Below are 23,717 nucleotides of genomic sequence, written 5' to 3'. Positions count from 1 at the left end.
GAGGGCCCAGGATGGACAGGGGACCCTGTGTGGGAGGGGCTCCCAGGCCCAAGGCCCCAGTGGGTTGGGACAGCCCATCCCCTGGCAGGAGGGCGAGTGCACCAGAGCCCCTGCTGAGGTTCCCTACTGCCAGTTCACGGCTTCTCTCAACTCCTCAGGATACCCACTTCACTCCGTGGTCCCCGCCCCAGGAGACGCAGAGGTCCCCTGAACCTCCCCAAAGCTTCCACCACCCACCAAGTTGCCATGGGCTCCTGTTATTCTCCTACCTAGAAATCTTGCCCCCAGCAACAGGGAAAAGAGAAGGAAGGATTTGTGTCCCCAAGTGAAACTAATGGACAGAGGCTGGCAAAGATCTCTCCAAACCCCGTCCACCCACTGCTCAGTGGCAGTGCGGTCGAGTGATAAGATCCAGGGAAGATCACGTTCAGTTTGGGGGAGTTGAACATGATCTGTGTATTAGATAATTATAGGAAATTGTTTGTTTTGTTCAGCGTGAGAATGGCTTGCTAATTTATGTAGAAAATTGGGTTAATTTTTGAGAGATGCATTCCGAAGTGATTAGAAGTGACATGTCATAATGTCAATAATTTACTTTCAAATATTTCAGCTCCCAAAAACAAGAAGCAAATCTGGCAAAATGTTCATTGTTCTATCTTGGTAATGGGTGCTTGCAGGGTCATTGTACTATTCTCTCTACTTGTCTGAATGTTTAAAGTTTTCCACAATAAAATATCCCCCCAAAAAATGAAAAAAGGAAACATAGTACCAACCTGAATTTGAATACCAATGCTACCACTTTCTTGCTGTGTGACCTTAGGCAATTCACTCAACCTCTCTGAGGCTCATTCCCTCTAAACGTAAATGGTACAACTATACTCCTCTCAGTAGGATGTTGTGAGGATTAAAACATAGTAACTAATGGGGAACAATGCCTGGGACATAGTAAGTGCTCAGTTAAAAATGGTTATTTGTGAAATGAATGGAGGGGAAGCTATTGAGAGGAGCTGTCTTCTCAAACTCTGAACCTCAGTTTCTCAGCCCTCAATAAGCAGTAGTTAATGATATTACTTAGGTCAACAGCATCGTGCCCAGCCCATAATCCATGCCAGGGGTCGTGTTGGATGCTGGGGAAGAGAGAAGGCTGGGGGGGTACTCTTTTTTTTTTAATAAATTTATTTATTTTGTTTTATTATTTGTTTTTGGTCACATTGGGTCTTCGTTGCTGCGCACGGGCTTCCTCTAGCTGCGGCGAGTGGGGGCTACTCTTTCTTGGGGCACGTGGGCTTCTCATTGCGGTGGCTTCTCTTGTTGTGGAGCATGGGCTCTAGGGGCACGGGCTTCAGTAGTTGTGGCATGCGGGCTCAGTAGTTGTGGCTCACGGGCTCTAGAGCACAGGCTCGGTAGTTGTGGCGCACGGGCTTAGTTGCTCCGTGGCACGTGGGATCCTCCCGGACCAGGGCTCGAACCCGTGTCCCCCACATCGGCAGGCAGATTCCTAACCACTGTGCCACCAGGGAGGCCCCTGGGGGGTACTCTTAATAGGACCAATGGACACCGGTTCCTTACAAGGAGCCCTGAAGTTAGTGGACACCCTCCCCATTTGGTACCCAGCTCAGAAACAGAGCAACCCCTGCTTTGGCCATATCCAGTCACTCAGCTTTGAGAACAGTCAGGGCTGCGGGATCAAACCCTCAACATCCACCATGGAAGAGCACAGGGAGAAGTGAGAGCCCCATTGCGAGGACAAGGGCAGTGGGGCACGCAGCGCGTAACGGGAGAAGGCCAGCGCTCTCCTATTCTGGGAGGCAGGAGGCAGCAGGTGGCTGGCTGGTGCTGAGACATGTGAGCGCTCCTGTCAGGACGCCATGTGGCCAGCAGCAGGGAAGCCTGGATCTGCCACGCATGGCCTAGGCCCCAAGTGAGCCCACCGGCCAGGAGTACTTGTGGCCAGTGGGGGAGGGAAATCTGGTTTCTCCATCACAGGGGCGTTCTCCCTAACACAGCTCAGGAGAAAAAGCCTTCCTAGAACCCACCCACCCCCAAATTCCCCAGGGAAGCAGGCTCCAGGGCCTGGATGTTCTGAGGCGCTTGCAGTCTGAGTGGGGAGCTACAACATTTGCACTCCAGGAGCGCCTAGTCTGATGACAGAGCTTCTGCCCTGAGGAAGCCCCCAGCCTGAGGGAGGAGATACAGCCCCAGCAGGCGAGGGCTCCAACTGAGGAGGGAGGCTGGCCACAGCGGAGGTGCAGGGGCTGGAGTGCTCCATTAGGCTGGTGGCAGCCCACGATGTTGCAGGTTCCTTTGGGAGCCTGGTTATTTTGGGTGGGCAGGAGGAACAGGCAACTTCCCAGATTAAAATAGCCTTCCCTGGGTGTCATTCCTGAGACAGGCACAGTTCCCAGCTGAACGCTTGTCACATGGCTGTTTTCCTCCTGCCCCTCCCAGGCGGGCAGGGCAGGGCCTGGATGGTAGTGCTACCCAGGGAAGCGGGGAAGTGCAGGGAGCAGAGATGAGCCTTGTTGCCTAATCAGCGCAGTGTGGGAATGCAGCTCTGGTCTCCAGGGCCACCAAAAACTGCCCATCACTTGCCCAACTCCTCCTTCCTAAAGGGGCTGCCAGCCCCCTCCCTCAGGAAGCTTTCCCACGCTGACTCCAGCTGTATGAAGCCCTCTGGCTCCACCTGCCTCCCCAATGCTGTGGCCAGTCAGTAATTTCCCGAGGTCAGGGGCTTCCCTTCCAACTGGGGCTCCCTGAGGACAGGGCCGTGTCTCCCCTCAGACCAGGGCCCCCCGAGGACGGGGCTGCGTCTCCCCTCAGATAGGGGCCCCCCGAGGACGGGGCCGGGTCTCCCCTCAGACGGGGGCCCCCTGAGGGAAGGGCTGTGTCTCCTCACCACCCTGTTTCTGGTCCACTGGGAAGAAAGTTGACCCAGGACTCGAGAGCCCTGGATTCTATGTGACTCTGGCATCACTTTGCCCTCAAGGGCAGTAGCCTGCCACACATGGCTCTTAAGAGCAGACATACTCTCAGGTCACTTACTCACCCCTATGACCCTCCACAGGGTCGTGAGGGCAGCAGTAGCTCCTGCCCCCCCGGCAGGTGGTAAGGCTTAAGTGAGATAACACACAAGAGATTTGGCACAGTGCCCGGCAGAGGGTAGGGAAAAGGTGAACCAAAGAAAGGCGTAGCGGTCCCATTCTCAGGCCACTTGTGGGTTGGGCAGAGCCCTAGGCTCCATGACCCTGGAGTCCGGGGCCAAGACTGGCCCTGGAAGACCACAGAGTGACCTAGGTCACCAGCCAGGCCAGGGCTATGCTAGGATTCTGACCTGCAGTTCTAGGAACAGGACTCCGCCTGACTCCGTGATAGCGCTTGCTCGCCCTTCCCCCTCTGCAACTCTCCCTCTGGCCACCCAGCTCCAGCTGTCTTTGGTCCCTGTCTCCCACTACGCCCCCTGGTTTTCCCAGCCCCTCTCCCACCTTGTGGAGACATCCAGCTATCCCGTACGTGTGATGTCTGGCGTGGCGTGACCCCTCTGAGCTGGGCAGGGGACTGGGGCCAGGCCCACAGAACATAAATATGTCCTGGGAGTTTACATTGTAGGGACCAGGAGTACACACCAATCAGCCGGCTGCTGTCCCTGTTTATTCCCTGGGGGTTCATGGCCAGGGCGGGGGCAATCCTCAGGTGGCTGCAGCTGTGTGGATATCAATATACCAGGGACCCCAGAAACGGCTGCAGGCCTCCCAGGCCCACCCCCTCCCGCCATGTCCCAGCTGCCCTTCCCCTATCGTCCCCCATGGACCACACCACGGTGCGCGTGGGAGTCTGAGCACAGAGTGGCCTTCCCAAGCTTGCGGTGAGGGACCCCTTGGCCCTCCTCCCCTTTGGCCCCCACCCTGCTCCAGGAACCCAGATCAGACCACAATGTGTTTTTTCAGGTCAGGCCAAGCTAGACCTCACTCGAGCCAATCATTATTAAGACTGTCCCTGGAACTTTCCCAGGGTGTTTAACTTTTCTGAACACTTCCCATTATCACTCAGCATGTTCACCGACCTACTCAGGGAAGCAGGCTCTGCTAGGATTGTCCATTGTCTGCATGGGAAGGTTGAGCCCCAAGGGTATACTGGCCCTGAGTCCCATCCAGAACTGTCTGTGGCGCCTGTGCTCAAGACAGACAGAGATGATAGTCTCACAGTGACCAGCACGGTGATCCACTTTACAGATGAGAAAACTAAGGCTTGAGGTGGATAAGTGACAACTTGCCCATAGTTGCTTTGCTGATGAAGTCAGGATGCAAACTCAAGTCTGCCTGGTTCCAACTTCCCCTTATGGTCCTTCCCAACCCACCACACACCCCTTACCCAGAGATCTCAGGCACCTTCTGGAAGCAGGTAGGGAGACAGTTCTCAGAAAGGTTCAGCTCTTCCTTTCTCCCAAGATATTCATATTGCAAAGTCAGAATGTATCCAGTAATATATTCATTTTCATTGACAGCACAAAGCCTGTGTCAAGCATTGGCAGGAGGAAGGACTAATAATAACAGCAACAGCAATAGCTAGTGTTTATTGAACACTTGCTGTGTGCCTGCTTCTGCTCTAAGTGCTGTATATACAACAACTCAGGGACCCCTCACCACAACTCTATGAGACATGGTATTATTAAATCCAATTTACAGTTGGGAAGACAAAGAGACCTGGCTTGTCCCAGGTCCCACAGCGAGAAAGTGTCAGAGCCAGGAGTGGGACCCAGAGCCACCATGCTCTGTGTAGGATATCTGGGTGGAGGCGGCCTTTAGAAAGCAGTTTAAACAGTGTGGGTGTGAGTACACACACACACACACACACACACACACACACAGCAACCAGGGAGGGGACAGGTGAAGCTGAGCCACAGTGTACAGAAGTAATCTGAGTAATGCAGGGTAGATTAAGGAAAGGTTCCTGGCAGAGATGGGTTGTGTGTCAGGGCTTAAAGGAAGTGAGAGACATAGACCATTCTCAACGTGTGGGACCCTGGGCAGAACTGATTTCCAAAAGGTTTTGAACACAGTAGGTACTGAATACGTGTTCTTGGAGCGATGGAGTGGTGATAACGCGGTGGCTGTGATGGAAGGATCGGCCAGGAGAGCAGTGTGGTGATGCTCAGGATGATGGCAGTGATTTTGTGATAGAGGAAGTGACAGTGGGAAGGAGATGGAGGTGTTGGTGATGGTGGTGGTGGTGATGGAGATGGGAATAGAATTAGTGATAGAGGCAAAGACATAAAATCCATTTCCTTTACACTCTTGTACAGCCCTTTATAGTTTTACACCAGCCATCACACATTCCTCATCCTCACAGCTAATTTTGGGAGGGCATTTTTATCTTCCTTTTATAAATGATGACAATGAGCCACAGACAAGTCACATTCTGCCTGCCCAAGGTCACAAGGCCAGGAAGCTAGGCCAGGGTCTCTGCCTTCAGGGCCCCTCCCCACTTGGAGTGGGGGGCCAGGGCAGCATCGTGATGCCGTGAGTGGGTAGCGAGGCAGAGGCCCTCCTGCGCTCCCAACACAGAGGGCTCAGGGGTCCTCAGTTTGGGGGAGCAGGGAATAGCAGGACTGGGTTACAGAGGAAGCGGTTCTAATCCCAGTCCCATCACCCACATGCTGTGACCTCTGGGCGGCAGCCAAGGCAGATGTCAGCTGCCAGGTGACAGCGGGCCTGTGGGGCAGAGCCAGGGCAGCCTGGCGGGAGCCCCACACACCAAGAGGATGAAGTCAGGGGTGGGAAATAATTCTGGAGTCAGAGGAAGGCTTGCTTGGGGGTGACATTCCTGGAAAGTTCTGCTGTGATTGGCTTGAGGTTGGGCCTTCTGTACAGGCCTTCCCAGTCAGGAGCGAGTTTATTAATAAACCCTGCCCTGCCCTCTGCCCTCACCCTGGGTAGAAGGCAGGGCTTCCTGGGGCTTCTGGCCTCTCACCCCAGGGGTGGTGAGTCCCTCTGTGGGTGGGGGGAGAAAGAGACTGAGCCTTTAGGTCTAGGCAGGGGGTGCAAATGCCCTGCATCCTCCAGGCTGCATTCCCCGACCCCCCTGCAGCCCCAGGGCTCCTCTGCTTCTGGGGGCTTCGGAGAAATGGTGAACGGGGGTGGGTGGTGTGCATGTGAGGTCATGGGGCTGCAAGCATGCATGGTTGGGCATGCAAACGTGAGCACCTGAACAGGATTATAAGGGTGGTAATGGGCTCCCAGGGGTACAAACGTGCAAGGGTACCTACACGTGGTTGGCCTGGAAGAGTGAAAACCGTGTCTCAGCGGCTGCTGAGCGTGTTCTGTGTGTGCCCTTGTGAGTCCTGGGTGATGTGGTGGGGGAGGGGGGCAGTGGGGGGACGACTGAGTGTGAGGGGTGCTAAGGCCTTAGGAACAGGCAGCCTCCCCCCAAGCTGCTCCCCACTACAGCTCATTAGCACCAAGGCCTAAATTTACCGCCTCCACTTACCCACCCACTGGCTATGACCTCATTAAGCTCCTGCCCCTTTCCTAGGACGATGGGATGGAGGGGAGGAAGGACTCCTTGGTCTGCACTGCAGGATCCCCTGGGGGAGGAGGGAAAGTCCTGGGGATAGGGTGGAGGGGAGACCAGGCACAGAACTTAATATAGTCACAGGGCAGGCCGAGGAGGATGTCAGCTCCTATTACACCTGCCTCCTCGTCACCATCATATGACCCAGCTCCTGCTGCCAAGGCCTGGGTGGGTGAGAAGCACCTGGTCCTGGGCCGTGCTGAGGGCCACCCTGCACACTGCCCTTCTATACATCCTTAAAGGAAGCCCCTCTCCCAGCTGGTTCTCCTGGCAAGAGGCAGGATCCAGCTCTCCATTCAGCATGGCTCTGGCATGGCTTAGCTGGGTGGTCCTGACTCCCACCCAGTGGGCCAGGCCAGGAAGCAGTGGAAGGGGTGGGAACCTCTAGAGCTGATTCCAGCACAATCGCTAAAGGAACAGGTCCTTCTGATCCACGCCCTCCCCTGCTTCTTCCCTCACCCCCCAGATCCATGGTCCCAAACTATGGCACACCTATGGCAGAGCCCTGAGCTAGGCAGAGCAGTCAGAGCCACGGTGAGGGGCAGCAGTGGCCAGGAAAGCAGTGCCTGTGCTATGAGTCAGGTTCAAGACAAGATCCTCCCCTAAACCCCTCCTGCGTAGAGACCCCAGAGCCCACACTGACCAGGAGACACAGCCTTGCCCACAGGGAGCCCCAGTATGATGGATCTATCATACCAAATCCCCTCCGTTGAGCTTCCTGTGTGACTTTGGGAATTTGCTCAACATCTCGTAGCCTCAGTTTTCTTGCCTGTGAAATGGCAACACTGCCACCTCCCTCAGAGATACTTAGTATGTGCCTGGCAGATAGCAAAAGCTGCATAAAAAGGTAGCTCTGCTTCAGTGTGGGCTTTTTGTGAAAGAAATTATAACATTTGGTCTTAAATTGGAAAATAGGTTGCAGTGGGATCCTCTGCACACCCATTCCCACCCAGAGCTGCTGAGACACACCAGGGCCTCCCCAGGCAGCCCCCGGCTCAAAGTTTACAGTCGACAAATATCCTGGAACGTCAGCCACAAAAGGGGTTCCAGGTCCAAGGACACCAGTGCAGCATGGGGACAAGGCAGGCTCTGCAGCCACCCACCCCAGAAGATACTATCCAGTGGCTTCTGGTCATTGACTTCCCGGGGACCCAGTTCTTTTAATTGACTTTTTTTTTATTGAGGTGTAAGATTTGTGCATCAAATTGCACAAATCTTAGGGGTACAGCTTGGTGAATTTGTTCATGTTTGTATGCCCATGTCACCCCCTCCCAGATCCAGCACAGAGTATTTCAGCCCCCCAGGAGGCTCCCTCAAGCCCATGCCAGTCAATACCATCCCCCCCAGGAGAGAAGTGACCACTATTCTGACTTGTTTCACCACAGATTGGCTTGGCCTGTTCTTGAACCTCATGCAAACGGACTCCTAGAGCATGCACTCTTTGTGTCTGACCCTGTTTATTGGACATGAGGTCTGTGAGGGTTATCCACATTGTTTCTGCAACACTAGTTCTTCCTTTTTCGTAGCTGAGTAGCCTTCCATTGAATGGTTATGCCACAATTGATTTATCTGTTCTGCTGTTGATGGACATTTGGTTGTTTCCAATTTTTAATTAATAGCATTAAAGCAACCGCAGCCTTCTTAGACACGTCTTTTGGTGCACATAACCATGGCTACCCATTCTTGAGAACAGATTTTGAGGGGGATGCCTTGTTAAGAACTCCAGGGAGGGAAGGAGAGATGAAAAATTATTGAGCTCCTGCCTGGTGCCGTGAGCCTTTTTGTGTCCACTGAACTAGTCACAGGCGAAGGAGGACAGAGACAGAGCAACCCCTAAAAGGGACTCCACCAACCTCATTCCTGCGCCTAGAGCCACTGTGAGTGTGTGAGAGTGTGTGTGTGTGTGTGTGTGTGTGCGCATGATTGTATTCATTTCCTAGGGCAGCCATAACAAACTATACCATAGACCTGGTGGCTTAAAACAACAGAAGCTTATTCTCTCACAGTTCTGGAGGCCAGAGGTGCCAAATCAAGGTGTCGGCAGGGCTGGTTCCTTCTGGAGGCTCTGGGAAGAGTCTGTTCCACGCCTCTCTCCCAGCTGCTGGTGGTTGCAGGCAATCCTTGGCGCTCCTTGGCTTGTGGCTGCATCACTCCAAGCTCTGCCTCTGTCATCACGTGACCTTCTTCCCTGTGTGTCTCCGTATCTCTTTGCCTACAAATCTCTCTCCTAAAAGGACACCAGTCATTAGATTAGGGGCCCACCCTAATCCAGCTAGATCTCATCTTGATTACATCCACAAAGACCCTGTTTCCAACTAAAGTCACATTCATGGGTACTGGGGACAAAGATATCAACATATCTTTTGACGGACACAATTCAACCAACAACAGCGATTATGACTCTGCAAGTTTGTGTGTCGTGTACCTGAGTGTGTGCGTGAAATTGGGTGTTTATGTGGGTGTGTATAAGTGTGAGGGAGCAGTGAGAGTATGTGTGTCCGTGTGCTTGTGGGAACACGTCTCTGGTTGTGCTTATGTGGCTGCGGACATGTGTACAAGAGCACGTGTGTACCTGGGGCCCTGTGTCCGTGGCTTGGACAGCCTTCCTGAAGGGCTGAGAAGGGTGGCAAGGCAGCATGAGGGCCTCAGGCCTGGCTCCCTGCTCCCAGCTGGGGCGGCCCCATGAATCCAGAGGGCGGAGGGCTCGCTGTGAGAAGCAAGGACAAGGGTGTTTGCAGAGCTGGGTACAGACTAGTAGGCTGAGGCGGTGGCTCCAGGCAGCAGCGTGGTTCCCAGGTCCTCTTCCAGGAACGTTCCTAGAAGGCCCCTCCACCCAAGCTCCCGTCCCCTGCACCCCATTTGCCTGGATGGGGCGGTGCTGACTGACTCATCTCCTCCCAGGGCTGGAAGCCAGCACTCAGCTACCTGTTGGGCCAGTCAGGTAGGGGCGGGGCAGCCAGACAGCCCCTCCCAGGCCCTGCCCCCAGGCCAATCCGGAGCAACACCCTGTTAGCCCCAACGCCTGGCCAGGGCTGGACGCCAGGAAGTGGAGAAAACCAGCGGTGAGCACATGCTCAGGTAAGGCCCCGGATGAGAGCTGCTTCTCTCCTCAGGGCAGCTCTTGTGGGCAAATCCACCACCCAGAGACGGGACATAGGAAGGGTCTCCTCAATAGTTATGTGGGCTGGGCACCTGCTCTGAGCCAGTTACCTCCGTTAAACTTCCCAACCAAGTTTAAATGGTGTCCTTAATATCCCCGTTTTACAGATGCAATCCCTGAGGCCCTAAGGAGTGATGATCTGCCTAAGATTCCACACCTTTCTTTAAATTTGTTGGAACTTTTTTATTCTCTCTGGACATCCAAACCCTGCCCCACCTCCAGAGTCAGACCACAGCTGCTCGCACTTGCCCACCTGCCCACCACACACCCTTCCCACCCTTCCCCAGGAAGACACCGAGCCCATGGGGTGGGATGGGGGAGGGGGGCGTGGTCTCTCATCCCACCCTCCTGGGCTGGGCTCCTCTGTCGTGTCCTGGTTTTGGTTTTGGTGTGGTGGTAAGCTTGTTGCCTGTGAGCATGTCGGTGGGTTTGTGTGCACGCCGCAGGAGGGGTCGTCTGGGCACGTGGTATACCTCCAGGTGGGTTTGCCTGCCAGGGACACCTGAGCGCATGGCTGCAGCGGGACACACACTGCCCAGGTTGGATCTGTGAGTGTGCCCAGGTGCAGGTGTGCGAGCCCCCCGTGGGCATTCAGGAAGAGGCTGCCCCCTGCACGTTTGGGTCTCTGCAGAGGGACACCCCATTGCTCCCCCCTTACCAGGTCACTGCCACCATCCTCAGTGCACAGAGTCCCAGGCCCCAGGTGAGAGCCTGGTGAAAACTGCCTATGACTGGGGACAGAGACACCTGAATCTCAGGCCCAGACCCGCTCGCTCTGCTCCGCTCTGGGCTGAGGTGCCCTTGAGCTGGCATTGCCCCACCCAGGCAGTGGGAGTGTCCTCACCCAATGGGATGGGGTGACATGGAGGGAGGAGGGAGCAGCGAGGCTTCTCCCGCCCCCAGGAGCACAGGGTCCCCAGATGAAGAGCTCAATACCCCAGCGCTCAGTAGGCTGGGGGGGAGGCCCTGCCAGGACTTGGCACTGACTACAAAGTGTGGGGGGCACCCCCCAGCGCTCCGGCCGCAGGCTGGCCTGGGGGGAGGGGCTGTGACGTTCGGTGGCCTCATGCAGTAGCTAATTGCTGACCTGATGACTGGGCGGCCTGAGGAGTGGGGTGATGCCACTCGAGGAAGCAGGCGTCCTGGCTCAAGGAGGGGGCCCTGTAGGGATGGAGCAGGCCAGGCCTGTGCTCTGCAGAGGCTGAGGTGGCTGTGGCCGAAGGAGCAGGGGGTGGGGTTGCTGAGGCTGTGATCGTGGGAAAGGGCTTCTCCCCGGCTTCCCTCAGCTTCTAGGGAAAAGAGTTCAGAGGCTGGGGCGGGGGAGGGCGGGGGGGTGGAACAGGGGATTTGGGAAGGGGCTACAGTGGGGGGGGGGAGATGGTGGCCAAGACTTCCTCTTGCTTCCCCTCGCTTTCCCTCCACCTACACTCCCCCCACCTTCCCATCTCTCCCCACCCCCACCTTTGTCCCCTCTCTGGCCCCTGTGGCCCAGGTTGGTGAGGAAGGAAGGAGTGCATGGATGTCTCTTTTCATCACAAGACCCCCAGGCACAAGCAGCCTATTTGGCCATACCTACCCTGCTGAAGGCCAGAACATCCAGGAGATGTGGTGAGACTTCAGCTGTCCTCAAGGACAGGAAGAGAGGCACAGAGAACAGCACAGGCAAAGGCTGGGTAATGGGGTTTGTGAGGTTGATAGAGGACGGAGGCTTGGCTGCAATGGTTATGGGGAGAGAGGAGGTGGGCAGGGCCATTCTGCACCGAGGGCCACACTATCCCTTCCTGCCAAAAACTGTCGGTAACCAGACTCGGAGATTCTCCCACATGCTGGCCACGGCTTCTGCCAAAGCAGGCCTGGCCTCAACTCCCGGACAGGGGCCAGGCCTAGGTCAAGAGCCACACAGGATGGGGACCCCACCTCCCAAGTCCCCAGGTCCATCAACCCTAGAGAACCTGCAGCCCTGAGTGCCAAGAAACAGGACCCATCCATCTGTAGGTCAGTCCTCTGGGCCCCTAGCGCCCCCTGTAGACAGGAAACTACACCAATAGGGGGAGGGGCCGCCACCTGCTTGGAGGAGGAAAGGAGACAGACTTGCCCTCAAGGAAGCACACAGACACCCCCACCCCCCACCCCCGGCACTCAGGAACCTCCAGTGTGATGAAGACACAGACATTGACCTCAAAGCTCCAATCTGAAATTGAGCTCCGTCCTCAGGAAGCTCCTATTCTGATGGAGACCTGTACTCTACCATCAGAGCTCCATTCTGAAGGGTGAAACACAGCACTGGGCTTCAGGAAACCTACAGTCTGAGGGTGGAGACACACAGCCCCACTGAATTTTTAGGGAGCCCCCAATCTGTTGCAGACACAGATTAGACATTTCGGTGACTCTAGGGCTGCTGGAAAAGCAAATACAAGCCGTCCAGTTAAATCTGAATTTCAGATAAACAACGAATAATATTTTAGTATAAGTATATCCCATACAACACATGGAGTATACTTATACTAAAAAAAAAAAAGTATTCATTGTTTATTTGAAATTCAAATTTAACTGGACGTCCTGCATCGTTACTTGCCAAATCTGACAACCCTAGATGCCTCCAATCCGAGGGCGGGAGGACCCCCCCAGACACGGAAATGCAGGTAAACATCTGAGCTTGCTCCTGCTCCTGGAGCAGTGGAGGGGCAGGAGGGGAGTCCTGGGGCGCCGGCTCGCAGCAGTTTAAAATTCCTTCCAGGCCAGATCCCTAATCCCTCGGTGCACAATGGCCGCCTTCTCCCCCGCCGCCCGCGCCCACGCCCTCCCCCGCGGGGCCGTGGCAGTGCCACCACGGGCCTCTTTAAGCCCCTTTGAAGCCGCCTGAGCCCCGCGCCGCGGGAGGCCCCGCCGCTATGCCAGCTATGCCAGCTATGTCCCCGCCGCCGCCGGCCACCACCGCTCCCCCATTAATGCTGGCTAATCTGGCTAATAAATAAACTCCCCTCCCAGCCTCGGCCCCCCGCTCGCTCCTCCCTGCTCCCCCAGAATTGATTTCAGGGCTCAGCTAGAACAAGCGCCCCCACTTCCTTCTGATGTCTCTGAGTGTTGTTTTCTCTCACTGCCCTAGGTCTGTTACCGCGTTGCATCTGCATCTCTTTCGGTCCACCTGCGCGCGGGGAGCCAGCCACATGGCTGGGTGCAGGGCACCGGACTCGAAGCCTGGGGAAGAGCCGCAGGACTGAAGAGCGCCCCCTGGAGGCGGAAGGAGGCCCGGGCCAAGCCCCCTCTCTGCCCCGCCCCAGGCCCCGCCCCGGTCTGTCCGCGGAAGTGGGGAAGCACTGCGAGTAGCCGCGGGACGGGTGACTCCTTGCCAGGAGAAGGCGCCGGCGCCTCCCGCGGCAGGAGTCGCTTCTCCGCGGCCTCTTTCGTCCCCTGCGTCCCTACCCGGGCTTCCGAAAGTCTGACTCAGAGCCGAGCCCGCATCGCTTCACCTCCTACAACACACCCGGAGCGCGCGGAGAGATTACAGGATTGCAGGGGCACGGCTAGTGCGCTCTAATTACCTACCGCCGCTCTCCTGCGCGGCGCTCGGCAGCACGGGGACCACGCGCCGTAATTAGGCCGCCCCTCCCGGGTCCCGGAACCCGTCCCCCGTCCCCTGTCCCCAGTAGCGCGCGCGTCGGTTCCTCCCGCTGCTTCCTGCCGCCCTCCGGGACTGCCCCCTTGCTCCCAAGAGAGAGCTGTGAGACCCCCACCTGGGGTGGGGGGAGGGGAGGACTTGGAGACCTGTCCCTAGGCCTGAAGTGGGGAAGCCGGCCCCTCCCCTCCCGTAAGCCTAGAGTCTTTGAGATCTCCGCAGGAAGGGACTGGAAGAGTGGGGAGGGGGCAGGACCCTCTCGTAGACATGGTCACTGAGGCCGATTGGAAAGTTAACTGTCCCGGGCGGCGGTGGGTAGGGCACCCGGGCAATAGTATCCCATTTTGCACTGAAGCCTCAGAAAAGTAAAGGCTCTCAGGGAAGACCACCCAGCCAGAACTTCCAGATCAGCTCATTTAAGGAGCCGGACAGGCTCCTTCCCCTGACTGGGGAATTACATTCCTTCGAAGAAAGGTGATACCCCCGCCGCAGACGGGAGTGCTGGCAGCCGACCAGCTGTGGCCTGTTGGCCACAAGGGAGCTGGTGAAGTGTGGCTCAAGTCTTCCATCCCAGGAAGGGTGGGAGGAGGCCCTGAAGACACAGAAGCCAAGCCTGGTGGCCAGCACTTGAGGGGAGCAACTTGGCTGTCAGCTTCTTTATCCAAACCAGGCTCGAACCTCTCCACTATCAGGAATTTTTTCCTGATGCCCAGGGGGTTGCAAACTGATGGCCTTGGGCCAAGTTTAATCTTTAGTGAGGTTTTTTTGACCTTCAGTGAGTATGTGGTTTTTATATTCTACGGACAATGTGGGCTGCCCTCCCCATTGGCAAAGGCCAGTGTGGCCAGACTAGGTCCCCAAAGGCATTTGAGTTTGAGACCTTGATTTAGATCAGCCCTTGATTTAGACCAGCCCACCTGGCCTGTGCCTTTACCCTTTTCCTCATTTTCTAGGATCTCAGTCTGCACTATTGCACCTTTGTAGTTTTTGCATGTTTCTCAGTAAGCGTGCCAAGATGAGTGCCCCTCCGAGCCCCTCTTTATGCTCCTTACATGTGGTGGCAGTGGTGGTTGCATGTGCTTCTGGAAACCCCTCTGGCAGCCACTTTTTTCATCTTGAATATCAATCTCTGCCTTGGGTAGGCACCAAATCTTTTCCAGCGGGGGTGACATGGTATTTTCTGCCATGAGACTAGAGGTTCCTTGAAAGTAGGATATTGGATCTCTCCCTTAGACTGGGATCTCACTGAGGGCTAGGGGAATGGGGGGTGGAGGTAGTATCTTCCATCATAGGGAGCTCCCTGAGGGTGGGGCTCTGTCTCCCCTCAGTCTGGAGCTCCTTGAAGGCATTGGATTGTCCCCTCAGATGGGGCCTTTGCACCCCATCCCACCCCTCTGGCTCTCGGCTGCGCCCAGGCATTCCTCCCAGGACACCGTTTGTTGCGCTTCAATGAATGAAACCTACTAAGAATAACTCAGTCCTTGTAGTCTCTAAAGGACAGGGGTGTTGGAGGGGGTGGGCGGAGACTGGTGATTGAGGAGAGGCTGGTGGAGGATGGACACAACTATTCATTCAGTAGCATTTTCCCAGGTGCCCATCTGGACACTGGCAGGAGACACAGGGGGTGCCACAGAGCCCCCTACTGTGCCATTCCTGCTGTTGCCAGTAGGGGGATGGCTACAGGACTCCTGAGATAGAAATCCCACCCCCCTTCTTCACAGCCTTCCCACCCCAGAAGTCATCACCTCAGTGCCACCCAGCCCTCTGTATGCCTGCCACCAAGTCCCTCTGCCTGGAAGTCAGGTGCTTGGGGTGGGGGTCTGCTTCCAATGGGACAGGCGCTGTGGCAGGGGGTGCCTGTGGAGCAGCCTTCATCTTCCTCCTGCGGAGAACTGTCAGACTGACCACGGGGGAATGGAGAAGCGGTCTCAAAATGACAGGAGGCCATTTGGTGTTTTAATTGGGGGATGGGATATGAGTGACCCAGAGGATGAACCCCTGTCCCCCACCCCCACTCCACTCTTCCTCCCTCATCCCGCCCCTTTCCACTCCCAAACCTCAAGCCTCCAGTTAAGAACTGAGGGAACTTTCCAATGCAACTGTTCTCCCAGGCACTTCACAGGGGGCCCGTGGGGTGGGGAGGCTGTGACCTTAACCCGCGTCTCTGGATGAGGCCTTACTGGCATTCCGCCCTCACCTGCCACCTCTTGAGAGGGACGTTTCGGCCTGGTCAGCCTGTGAGCCAGGCAGCCTGGTATGGTACCAGCTCCGCCACTGATCCCACTGCGACCTTGAGAAGCCATTTGCTCCCTGGGCCTCAGTTTCCCCACACATAAAATGAGTTTTGTCTAGGTTTCATGATTTTCAAACCTTTCCTTTTTAAAAATAATGGATCCTTTTACTTAAATAGTTACTTATGTGGAGTCTCCACTAGTAACAGAAAAAGTTTGGGGTTCTATGATCACAATAGGAGTGGAGACCCAGAGCCCCAGTATTTAGGCCGTCATACACGTGCGTGCGCACGCGTGCACACACACACACACGTGCACGCCGATTGGCTCCAGGGCACTCCACAGAGCCCACTTCACAAGCCTCTGAACCCTGAAATCCCCTGTGCAAACATTCTGGGGCCCTTCCAGGGCTGGGAGCTCTAGAACCGGGGGTGCTGACAGCTCTGCGGATGAGGCAGTGACTGTGGGCCACCCCGGTGTAGGGAGCAGGGCTGAGGGGTCATGGGGTGGGGGGCCAGAGCTGGTAGGGGGCGTCCTTGCAACACCAGGTAATGCCACTGAGGCTGGCCAAGGGCCTGGGTCCAAAGCTGGGTCCGTGCAAACCCTCCATGCCAACCTGAGCCAGAAGCCAAGTAGGCTTGTCTGGTGCTGGGCCCCCTCAGCTGGGGGGAGAGGGGGACAAGTGGGGACTGAGTGCCCTTCCCCAGCAGGAAGGGCAGCAGGTACAGGCGGGAGCCTCTGGCAGCCTTTCTCTGGAATCCCTCCCACCATGCCCAGGGCAAGGGCCAGAGTGGCAGGGTGGGGGCTGAGCACCAGGAAGCCCCAATGGGGTAGCATTCCCCACTGCAGGAGACACAGGGACCCTCACAGCACCCCTAAAGCTGGACGTTTGAGGATTTGGTGATGACGGAGAATGCAGGTGGGAGGGGGCCTGTCAGGCTCTGGTGACAGGAAGGCAAGAGTGAGGAGAGGAGAGGAGCAAATGCCACACAGGGAAGAAAATGGCACCAGTAAGAGGCAGGCCTGGGCCTGGGGTCCCAGCTTAGGGCAGCAGGGAGGGTCCCTCCAAAGTGGGGGAACAGCAGAAGCAGCCCAGTCCCTCCTTGCTGGCAGATGGACTCAGGAGTCACCAGGCAAAGAAGGTGCCGCCCCCTCCCGTACACCCCCAGGCAGCCCTGGAGGGACCATGGCTCCCGATTTCCCTCCAGGAGCGTGTGCGGGGAGCACAGGAGTCTCCCCCAGCCCGCCTCCCTGGGACGTATGATGAGGGGCGGAGAGCTACCCCACCATCCTCTATCCCAAACACACACACGACACACACACGCTGGCATTTGTCCCCTAGAGACTTCACAGCCTCAGCCTCGGAAACTCCGGGATCGCCGCGGTGTGCCAGGCATGGCTCTGGGCACTGGGGGCTCCAGGAATGGAAAAGGCAGCCTAGGTCTCTGCCCCTGTGGTTCTCACATTCTAGGGAGGGAGTGACAGATCAACAAGTTACAAACGAATCAAGTTCAGGTCATGATGAGACAACCACTGGAGTGGAGAGTGTTGGATGGGTGGGGCAGTTTAGATGGGGTCATCAAAGAATGTCCCCGTGAGGAGGTGACCTTCCAATAGAGACCTGAGCTACAAGAAGCCAGTTGTGCTCTGGGGCCAAAGGACTCCAAAAATGTACAATATTTTTAACAGAAAGGATTTAAACAGAAAAGAACGTGTATCCATAAACATTAAAGGGCAGGGACATGAGAGCTGTTTCTGGAGCATCTGTGATTTGTCCAGCACAGTGACAGGAAATTCATATTCATCATCTACTTCCCTATTCAGAACCCTTGTGTCAAATAGTATTATTTTCATTTTACAGATAAGAAATATGAAGCCCACAGAAGTTATGGTCTCATTCATTTAAAAAGATCTATTAGGTTTTAGCCTCTGAAAACACTATAATAAATCCCATGTAGGCCGTGCCCTCTTAGGTCCTACAGTCTGAGAGCACAGAGGAGGATCGGGGAGGGCTTCCTAGAGGAAGAGTCCATGTCTACACTGAGTCTGAACGGATGAAGAGGGGGTGACAGGGGAAGTGATGAGGTGAAGAGGGAACCAGGGGGTGGCACCAGTGGCAGGGATGCTGTGGGCAGAAATAAAAGACTGAGGAGGGGATCCTGCCCAGCTGCCTGGTCAGCAACTTGAGGGGGTGGGTGGTGAATGAGGACCCTGCAGGCAGGTAGAGAGGCAGGAGGGCAAAGGGGGCCACCTGGTGTGGCTGTTAGGCAAGGTAAGTCGAGTGGGGCCTCTTCCAAGTCTCTGGTGACCTGGCCCCCGTGAGTGATGGGGTTACTAATGGCAAAGGGTGGTGCCAGTCAACAGCCAGGACAACTCACACAGGCTCACACACTCCACACACACATACACGCAGACAAACGCCCACCACACACGCACGAGCGCACGTGGAGCTGGTCTGCATTGATGAGGGGCTGGGGGGAGGCACAGAACAGCAGGACCCCAGAGTAGCTCAGGCCTCAGGCCCTAAGCACCTGTTTCTGGGGCGCCAGAGCAGATGCCCCTCCACAGCCCCCTCCCAGGATCTCAGGCCCCTTGCCCTCCCCCTCCTCCCCATAGGCTCTGAGACCTCACCTCTTGACACCTTGTCCAGGTTATGCAGACTCAGTGCTGGTCACTCACCAGGGATGCGGCCCTGGGCATCGCGGCCAGCAGTGGAATCCAGACTCAGAACAGAGCCTGCCGTCTGGAATGAGCAGACCATATCGGAGAGATGAGCATTCGTAGGGTCAATGTAAGGACTCGAATGGGAGGCCAGATACACAGCAGCTCAGAAGCAGGCTAGGGGAGACCACATGTAAGGTCAGTTCAGATGAGCATTCCTGGGAGGGGACTTGTCCCCTAGCAGCCAGGGAGAGAGGGGTGCCCCTGACTTTGAGCTGACCAGGCTCTCCTGGAGCAGTGGGTCCAGACCTGGGTGTCTCCCTCTCCAGGGGACAATGGCAGAGAGTGACAGGGTGGGGAGGCGTCCAGAAACCCCATCATATGAGAAACTGCCACAGGGATGTTTAGCCCCAGCAACATAAGGCCCAGGCACAAGGGAGTCCCACGCTCCAGCCGGGGCCTATGCGTGTACCGTGTGCCCCACTGGCAAACTTCCTGTTCCTCCCTAGCTAGTCTTCATATCAGCTAAAGCACCACTTCCTCGGGGAAGCCTTTTCTGACCTCTCTGTGGATTATGTCCCACTTTTATATGCTCTGCCTGCCACCCTGCCCTGGTCTCAGGGTGGCTCTTACCAGAGGCAGCTTCACAGTTATCTATGGAACTGTTCTGTTCGCGGTGCCTCCCTAACTAGACGGCGAGCACCCTGAGGTCAGGGCTGTATGTGCTCTTGCTCACTATTGTCTTCCTGGTGCCTGGCATGTAGAAGCAGATAAATGTCTGCAGAGGGAGGGAAGGAGGAGAGGGCAGGAGGGAGGGAGAGAAGGAAAAAGGGAAGGGGGAGGGAGGGAGGGAAGGGGAGGAGGGAAAGAAGGAGGTGGGGGAAGGAGGGAGGGAAGGAAGGAAGGGAAGGAGGGAGGGAGGAAGGAAAGGAGGAGAGAGGGGGAGGGAAGAAGGGAGGGGGAGATGAATGAATTTTGAACCCTCCAAGGGCTGCCATATAAAGGAGGACAGAAGGACCACCAGCAGAAGGTCAACCTAGGAAGTCAGATTTCAAATTACCAACAGTAAGGTTTGAAAAGTCAGATGGTCACACTGTGGATTGGGCTGCCCCAGAAGACTGAGCAGGATGAGTTTAAGCAGAACCAAGAGGAATACTTCTCAGAGGTACTATTACTTGAATGAATGATGGAACCAATGAAGATGAATGAATGAATGGATGGATGGATGAAAAATGGCAACGACAGAGCATTTCACGCACTGGGCAGAAGGCTGGAGTCCGATCTTTGTCCCAGAAGTGAGTCTGTGGGTCCGGCCCCACCTGGACGAAGAGCCGTGGGCCAGTCCTCAAGGCGCTCAGCCTAGTGAGAGACGCACACAGCACACGCACATACAGGAAAGCACACTTCTGATCCATCCAGCAGTGCCAGACGTGTGGTGCTGAACGACACGCGCAGCGGGGCCAGGAAAGAGGCGTCTTGGCAGCAGCTCACCCCTGAATCCCCTCCCACATCTCCCAGCTTTCCCAAGGAGGCCACAGTCCGGAGCCCACTTTGGGCCACTTTCCCAGAAGATGACCCCTCAACAGGAGTCTGTCCTGAGGTCTGTGCCCCTCTGGCAGCTTCCTTCTCAGGGTGGGAGGTGGGGTTGGGAAGGAGGAACATGACACCTGGCCTCACTTGGCAAAGGCCTGGCCTGCAGAGCCTGGGGTGGGCAGGGGGCAGCACCCTGGCTCTGAGTCCCCTATCCTGGCAAGTTCAGAAGCCTGAGACAAGTGCCCAGCCCATGCCTAGATGCACCTCCCCACCCCCGTGAGCTTCCTGAGAGTAGAGTTTGTGTCTTACCTGTCTCTATGCCACCCCACCACAGAGGAGGCACCCAGCGCAGGGGCCGGGGATGCAGTAGCATCTAGACAGGAACTGGGAAGAGCCTGAGGCCCCCTGGGACCCCCGAGGCTGGGACCAGGTTGGACTTGTCTCCCATCCATGCTCGGAGCCCGCCCTGTCACCAGCAGCCCTGTCACGGTCAATGACTGTCAGTGACTCACAGCCAGCTGTGGGCATGGAACGGAGAAAGTGGCCCCCAGCTGAGCTCATGCACTCACAATTAGGCCTCTACACCCCCTCACCACGGACAGCCTCCCGGTCTCCACGCACGCACGTCCCAGGCTGCCCTTTCCCAACCGCAGCATGCCTCTTACTGCTTATTTTAGCCTGATGAAGCCTCTTGAAATGTTAGAGCTGGAACCAAGCTCAGGATCATGCAGTTCAACCAGGGAGAAAATGGAGATTCAGAGAGAGTAAGTGACGTGTTTCAGGTCACACAGCTAATTGGTGGTGTGGCCAGAAATTGACTGCAGGCTTTGGGGGCCCAAATCCAGCTGTCCTTAACTTTGGGCAGATGGCGTGGGGTGCAATCTGCTTCAGGCAGCCTCTCGCCAGACTTCTGGAGCCTCTGGAGCCAGCATGCCTGGATTTGAACCCAATTTGCCAGTTATCACCTGGGAGACTATAGGCAAGTTACTCAGCCTCTCCATACCTCTGTTTCCCCATCTGTAAAATGGGGCTAACAGTGATCCCTACTTCCCAGGTTAGTGTGAAGACTGAATGAGTCTTCAAAATATATTTTGAATTGCTGAGTGCAGTGCCAGGCACAGAACGAGCACTGAGAACGTGTTAGCTAACCTTCTTGGAAGGTTGGTGGAGTCACCAAGACTTGGTCCTTAGTGTGGAAAGTTCAAAGTTTTGGTTTTATCAGTTTGCCCAAGGGTGAGCAGATCACAGGAGGCTGGTCATATAACCAGGCTTGCAACAAACCGATGGATGGTGTTACCGTGGGGACAGAGGTGGCTGTCAGAAGGACCACGTTGGCCACAGTGGCTGCCTCCTGCTCTGGCAGCCACCCCCTGAGATCTAAAGATTGCAGACCTCACAGCAAGGGCAGCTGGAGATTTTCAAGGCTGTTCAAGCTGGGTGAGCCTGAAGGATGCCCTTTTGAACTCAAGAATGGGTCTCTGTTCATCTGCAAAATAGGAGAAATCATAGCCTCTAACTCACAGGATGGTTGTGTGCACAAGATCAGCGGCCGTGGTACTTTTCCAGTCTTCCTCCCTCGCCATCTTGAGGCCAGTTGTCTCCATTCAGAGCTGCCTCCCCTGGACCCACTTGGATAAATATTGACGAATTCTTCTCCTTCCACGTTCCTCCTTTATCAGTCACCAAAGCCCTGACACCTCACACCGGATGAAGTATGATCCCAGAACACGTACAAGATTGGGTGGTCTCATTCCATCCCCAGAGATGATTGTTGAATGGATAACTTGGTGAATCAATGAATGCAGCAGTTCCCAGAACCTCCTGAAAACTCATCCTGAGCTCCCAACATTGAGCAACTCTCCCCAGAGCCCCAGCCACACGCTAGATCTGAGGAAAGGCTTCCCTGCAGCTGTTTCGTCCACCCTTGCCATCTCTCATCTCTCACTAACATGGCAACCTTTCTCTGCCTCCATCCCCCCCCCCACCATGCAGTCTAGACGACCAGGTGTGTTTGCAGCCTCCCCCAGCAGGAGTGCTGCTGTCACAGCTGTAGCCACTGCCCACCTGCCGGGTGGTCAGTCTCTAGCACTCTCCTGCTCCCCAAGCCACAGCTGTCCACCATTCACCCCACCCAACCTCCTATGATGGCCTGCATAAGAACACTGAGGTTTTTACTTGCTGTTCCAGGTCCACTGATAGCCCATGATGCCGGCCAAGCCCCAGCCCTTGCCCTGCCAGCCCCAGCTGGCCCCAACCTGTAGAATCCTGCTGGTGGCCCAACTCTTCATCGGGAGCATCACCTGCTATCTGGACTCCAGTCCATCAGGGCAGAGTGAAATCCCTCAGATCGGGAGGCCAGCCAGAGCCAGCAAGGAGTTTGTGGCCCTTTGAAGGCTGGGATGCTGGACGCTAGCTCTGTCCAAACAGGAGCATTGTCTCCAGTTTGGTTCCAGCTTTTTCCCCATCATTGACCCAGTGCCCAGACCTCTGCATGGTTCCTGGCTACTGAGGTCCCTACACAACAACCAGAAGATTCCAAGAGTATCTGAGCTTAGAAGATCCTAAGGAATCGTCCAGTCTGATGGAGATGCACCTAGAGTGTTCGAGAATGTGTTAGTCTTTTTCACTGTAACAGTGATTAGGGGTGCTCCAGAATTGGGTGCTGTGGGCCAGAGATGCTAAATGTCCCACAGTGCACAAGGCAATCTGCACGGTGAAAAATTGCACCTCTTCCTTCATTGGAGAAACACTGATTCTAGTCAAAAGTACTTACTGTGTAGTTGTCGTAACTAAGAGCCATGGAAGATAAGGGACTGACCCAAGATTACACAGCACATTTATCTTATAGGCAATCCAATGAGGGGAACCCGGGAGTTCTCCTTCTTAAGAATTTCAGTGTCATCTGTTCAAAATCCACCAGCAGTCAGCAAGTTTGAGGCACTATGGGAGAGTCAAAGACTAATGTGAGACTAATGAGAAGGCTTCACAGAAGTGTCGTTTGAGCTGAGCCTTGGAGGTTGGTTCATGGACCTGTGACTTCTCAAATTGGGGAGAGCTTAGCGGGCAATAGTGAGACACGAGGACTGGTGCCCAGGGGTGAAGGTGGCTGAGAAGTGAGCACAGATTTGGGGGAGAAAGCAGTGGAGAATGGGGAGTGGCTGAAAGGTGAATTGAGGCTAGATCACAGAGGACTCTGCATGTCAACTGAGGGTTGGGATTTTCTGCTACATGCAGTATGATGCCACTGAAGACATCAGAGTAGAAGGTGGGCAATGATGAGCTCTCTGCTTAATAGGAAGGTTACAATGGGAGAGAAACAATGGGAGAGAAATTATAGGTGCTGGAAACCACTGTCTGAACAGTCCTCATGAAAGACACACATGAAGTCATAGATGAGAACAGGGTCAAAGGGATGGGGCAGGGGAATGAAGACCACCTCAGAGCCAAGCAACATTGCAAGGATTGGTGATGTCCTTATCATTAAAACAAGGGATATTATCTGAGTTTGAGTTCCCCTGGAAGTAAACCCTAAGAAAAGATTTGAGGGAATTCCCTGGCGGTCCAGTGGTTAGGACTCCGAGCTTCCACTGCAGGGGTCACCGGTTCTATCCCTGCTCAGGGAACTAAGATCCCGCACGCCGCATGGCACGGCCAGAAAAAAAAAAAAAAGATTTGAATATAGTTTATTTGGAAGATCATCTCAAAGAATAACAGTAGGGGAGTGAGGAACTCAGGCAGGAAAGGGAAGATAGCAAAAAAAAAAAAAATGTGTATTACGTCAAGCCAGTTACCCCTGTGGGCAACTGGAGATCAATCTTGCTGGAAATCTCTGGGAACACACACTTCTGAGTTAATCCTTAATGGGCAAGGGAGTTGGGAGTATCTATCGACTGACTCACACCAGGCATTGTTTCAGGATTGCTCCTAGGAGCATTAACTCTCTGGTACT

At 55.4% G+C, this 23,717-nt stretch overlaps 1 pseudogene; it reads left to right on the top strand.

The window, feature by feature from the left end:
* The first annotated feature begins 11,242 nt into the window (after window positions 1-11,242).
* LOC132373975 (putative uncharacterized protein encoded by LINC03040) lies at window positions 11,243-15,879 on the top strand (annotated as a pseudogene).
* The last annotated feature ends 7,838 nt before the right edge of the window (window positions 15,880-23,717 follow it).

The sequence above is a fragment of the Balaenoptera ricei genome, chromosome 11 (genome assembly GCF_028023285.1).
Source record: "Balaenoptera ricei isolate mBalRic1 chromosome 11, mBalRic1.hap2, whole genome shotgun sequence".
NCBI lineage: Eukaryota > Metazoa > Chordata > Mammalia > Artiodactyla > Balaenopteridae > Balaenoptera > Balaenoptera ricei.
This window is presented reverse-complemented; position numbering and strand designations above follow the sequence as displayed.